The sequence below is a fragment of the Stegostoma tigrinum genome, chromosome 43 (genome assembly GCF_030684315.1).
Source record: "Stegostoma tigrinum isolate sSteTig4 chromosome 43, sSteTig4.hap1, whole genome shotgun sequence".
NCBI lineage: Eukaryota > Metazoa > Chordata > Chondrichthyes > Orectolobiformes > Stegostomatidae > Stegostoma > Stegostoma tigrinum.
In genome coordinates, this window is record NC_081396.1 from 3813012 (window position 1) to 3818194 (window position 5183).

Consider the following 5183-nt stretch of genomic DNA (forward strand, 5'->3'; position numbering starts at 1 on the left):
GTGACCAGAATTTATATGCTCATCAGAGGGGGCAGGTTTTGAGGCTCCACCTGTTGGCTGGAGGCTGTGACCAGATCTTCGTACCACCTCCTACAGCCCTCACAGATGGGCTAATATATTTACATGAGTTTATTTTTAAACATGGACATCTTTCCGTCTTGGGATATTTGTTTTGCTGTACATCTTGATTGGACATATTTTTAGTTATCAAAGTAGTATTAAACAGCTTCTGCTCTGGTTCAGATGACAACTTTTATTATTTTATTTCAGACAGCAAAGCTTTCAATTGGAAATTAAATCCCTTTATATCTTGAAATTCATTGAAAAGTGAATAAATATGTACCAAATATTAAAAAATATTATCAGCCAATAAAATTGCTGACTCTTTTCGTAGACACTCCATATCTCTGTCACACAACAAAACAGCATATAATTCAGAACAGGTGTTCCATAATTCAAGTTTGACATCTTATGATGGACCATGTCCACAATGATTGTGCTGAGAATATCTTGAATGAGTTGAAACAGTTTGCACTCAGAGATGAGATAAAGTTCCTTTCCTTGCAGAACATCTCTCCTTTAGTCTTCATCAAATTGGTCCGGCTGAACATCATCGTTTGAAAATGCGCAGCCAAGGAAAACTGCATTAGTGATAAATAAACAGTGAGTTTTCACTCAAACATTACACTCAGATTGACTTTTGAAAGGTAATCCAATGAATCAAAACAAACCAGTCGCTAAATTAAAAAAGAATCGCCGTGGAATCCAAATAACCTATGGTAACCGTGTGTGCACATCTGGAGCACATAGTCAGTTAGAGAGTATACAATCATTGAAACTAATGCAGGCCTTTAACAGTTCATTTCTGTGCTCATTGGAAGGTATGAGAGGTCCTATTAAATAATAGACATTCGCAAAAATTAAGTGTTACATTACACCAGCGTCAAACATTTATAAAGGGCCCATTCAATTTAAAAGATCAGAGAATGCTACAACAAGGTATCCGAGATCTAACCAACTAAATTTTCAAAATGTACTTTGAGATGATAACGAATGTCACTGCAAAGCAAGTTTGGATCCATTGATTTCACATTATAGAACTTTCAAATCGTTAATAAACAGCTTAAGTATCTCGAACGACCTTTATTTGGAAGTGGTAAAAAATTACTGGCGTGCAGTAAATTTCCAGTTTTCTCATAGCCACCCAGTGAATGTTGTGTTCAATGGCCTTTTTTCAAATAAGACATGCTAAGTGACATTGATCGTTTTGTGCAAATGGCAAATTATAATGTGTTTGGTGATGTTTTATCTGAGTTGATTCATATGGCTTTAATTTGCAAAGCACAATATCTGGCAGAAATCTAACCGACAGCAGAAAAAGACCCTGGATTTCAAAGTGTCATTTAATAGAAGAATCTGCAGTGTCTGGAGTAAATCAGAGATTTTTCTTTTCGTTACCATTGACTGCTTCATGGAAAACCAGTTTCAAAACATACACAGCAACTCTGCATAAACAAATAAACCAAGCACTAATGTAGGAGAAAATTTCATTTTACAATTGTGTCGCTTTCTTGTGACAGGAAATATGTGCACATTGTCAGACACTATGGCGAGATGCACTATCCCGTGGAGGATCGCTACAGCACATTATGATTTTAAGGTAGATTTCTGGATCGGAAGGCAGGTAGATAGACACATCGATAGATAGACAGATAGATAGACAGACAGGTAGATAGATAGATAGATATTCAGAGAACCAAAGAGTCAAAACACACAAGAACAGATCCTTTAGTCCAACCAGCCCATACCAACCATAATTCCAAACTAAACTAGATGCAGCTGCCTGTGCTTGGCTCATATCCTTCAAAACAGTCCTGATTCATCAACTTGTGCAAGTGACTTTTCAAAGTTGTAACTCTACCTGTAATAAACACTTAGTATGGAAGGTCAGTGGAGATACAAACAGCTTTCTGCATGAAAAAGTTGTCTCTCTAGACTTTTTGAAAAAAAAGTACTTTTTCCTCCCACGTTTAAAATAATTCCCAAACCATGTAATTTGCCCATCCCAGGGAAAAGACACCTGCCATTACTCTTATCTATACCCCTCACGACTTTAAGAACATTTATAAAGACACCATTTCACCTCCTATGCTCTCACAGAAGAAGTCTCAGTTCATTCAGACCCTCAATATAACTAAATCTCTCGAATCCAAGCCAAATCCTGGACAATACTTTCCCAACACTCTCCACTGAATAATATATTTTCTATAACAAGGAGACCACAACTGGACATATGAGCCTGGAAGAGTCCTCAAGAATGTCATGTACAATATCCACATGACTTCCCAGCTGCTATGCTCAAAATGACTGAGCAATGAAGGCAAGCTTGACACACACCTTTTTAACCTTTCTTTGATGCAAGCATCAATGAATTATGATCCTTAACCACGAAACTCTCTGTTCGATTGAAATCCAGCTGCACTCTTAAGCTCATTGGTCTTATTGATCAAGATCCCTTTGAAATCTTAAATAACGTACCTCATTGTCCATGAAATCAGCAATTTTGATATCAACCATCCAAATGTTAAAAATGCCTTCTAGTTTAATCTGGAAATCTCTCACATAAATAGGAAACAAATGTGCACCCAGCACCGATCCCTATGGAACATCAAAAGTAAGAAGCGACCAGTCCAAAATGGAGCCCTCCACCGTCAATGTCTGTCACTTGCCGTTTAGCCAATTGTGCATCCAAATGGTAAGTTCACCCATAATACCATGTGATCTAGATGGAAGAATAGAAATAGAGACAGACAAAAAAAAAATGAATGGATGCATGAACGACTAGATGGAATAACTTGTGAATTTCTTGATTTATCTGAAAATGACATTGTCTTCGAAACTCTAAATTTTGTTTTCCAGCTCCTATTCTCGAGGCAGGACAATTACTTTTAAAATGTGTCAGCCTATTACCTTCTTTTCTTCCACAGTCTCATGAAAATTAAAATACCACAAGTGTCCTGAAATGACAAAATGAATTTCATCAATAGCAACTTGAATATCCACCTGTAGTGCTCATGATTGTTCTCTGCTGATTGTAAATCTGCATCTCAAAGATACAAAACGGGCACTCACCGATATTCAGAGGAATCATATCAATGTTTCACATATGTGGCTCAGTTGCAGTACAATCAACATATCTTCACCAAATTTACTTCAATCACATCAAAAGTGGATGCTCATTGCATTTGTGCTTTGTTACTGTGATATGCGAACATTTCAATTGCCCTTTTTCACGGAGTTGCCCCTCTGATTTGAGACTTGATGAGCATTTTGAGACTGGAATATTGATGGGGAAAGCCTCCAACAATGCACCAACATGAGAATATTGGTGAATAACCTGCTGGGCGGATTTCTGATTTGTTTTCATTGAAAACGGAAGATCTTTTTAAAGTGTTTCATAGTAAAGAAAAATCAGTAATTATTATTGATCAGTAATTTCTGAAGTGATTTCGGAAATAGCTGAAAATTTGATCAATACTAATCACTCCTCCCCACTTTCAGAGGCTCTCTCCCATATCCTAAGATTGTCAAACCAATTTGTGTGCAGTTTCAATTTGTCTTGAAAAAGCAACTAATAACAATGACTGTTTCAGCTTCAATGAACAGAAGGAGGGAAATACGAGCAAAAATGCAATTCCAGTCTATCATTATTTCATAGACCACCATATTGGAAAGCAATTAACATTCCTTAAAATTTTCACCATTCTGAAATATCAATACGAAATTAGAATTTCCTTCATCATGCACCATTTCAGTACTTTCAGAGTTCCATAATTTCTATTTTCTAAAACCATTGGTTCCTGGCAACTGATTGGTGTCTCCCGTTTCAGTAATGATTGCGAACATTGCAATCACTTTAAATTAGTTGGTAAACAGCAACCTATTTTTGATCTCCAATCAGCAGACTGATAAAATGCATTTTTGAATCAAAGAAGATAAGCTAGGTTGCCCACAATTCCGTTGAATTTCTGTATAGTTTGACGTGAGACCTATGATATGTTTTGCTTCTTATAGTGGAATTCCAAGAAGAATAGAGCTAATGTGGATTTGGCTTCAAGGCCACATTCACAGTCAGTGCCTGGAGAAACAGAGTAAAACAGAAGACTGGAGCAAGAGAAAACCATTCTACTAATTGAGCCTGCTCCTTTAATCATCACGATCAGGGTTTGCCATCCAACCATGCTTTCAGCCATAGCCTATGACCCCAGTTGCCACAGTCGCTATATATAACCACCTCTTGAATGCATCCAATGTTTTGCAATCAACATTTTCGTGTTGTAATGAATTCCAAAGGCTCACCACTCTTCAAGAGCACAAATGTCTTCTCATCTCAGTCGATGTTCTACCCGAATTATTGGATTATGACCCCTGGTTCTTGAAACATCCAACATCGGGGAGTCCTCCCAGCAGTATCAGGAAGGTTGCACAAGGGTGGTCATTGGGAAATGCACAGTCAATCTGAGTTACAAATGCATCCACAAGTTGCTGTTCAGACATTGAATATGTAGGCTTCATGTTATTCATGTCTTCTTGATGTTTGTATGCGCTGGCAGTAATTATCTGAAATGCCAACGGTGGCTCCATTCCCTGAAGTTCCCTGGCAGTGTTAAGATTAAAATCCTCCTGCCATCCCGGTTTCACATACAGGATTGCGCAGTGGTATTTCAAAGAAATCACAAAAATAGATGACTGCGTCATGACAACGTTGCTTTTTTTTGGTAGTCCTTGTGTACACATTGCCTGCTGAAATGCCTACAAAACCATCCTGAGTATAATTTGCAGCTGCATCTCTTGCGCATAAGCGCAAGGCGACTCGAGGGAACAGTGAACCAACCCTTCAAATAAACAATTTGCTTTGGTCTTCATGAAAACTAAGTTGTGTAAATCAATGAAAGGCATGTGTCTTTATTTTCGCGAATTTATGTTGCTGGTTTCTGATAAAAGGCATGTTGATTTTGAAATGTAAATGAAATATGTGAGCTTGAATTGCCGTGTCAGCTCACTTTGATCAGTAAACCTAAAATAGTTCGAATGACTGTAGAAACAAAAAAGATAGAATCGGTGCATTCAGCTTCTCAGGGCTGAGCCAACTGTTTACAACAACTGATGAGTTCATCACAAGC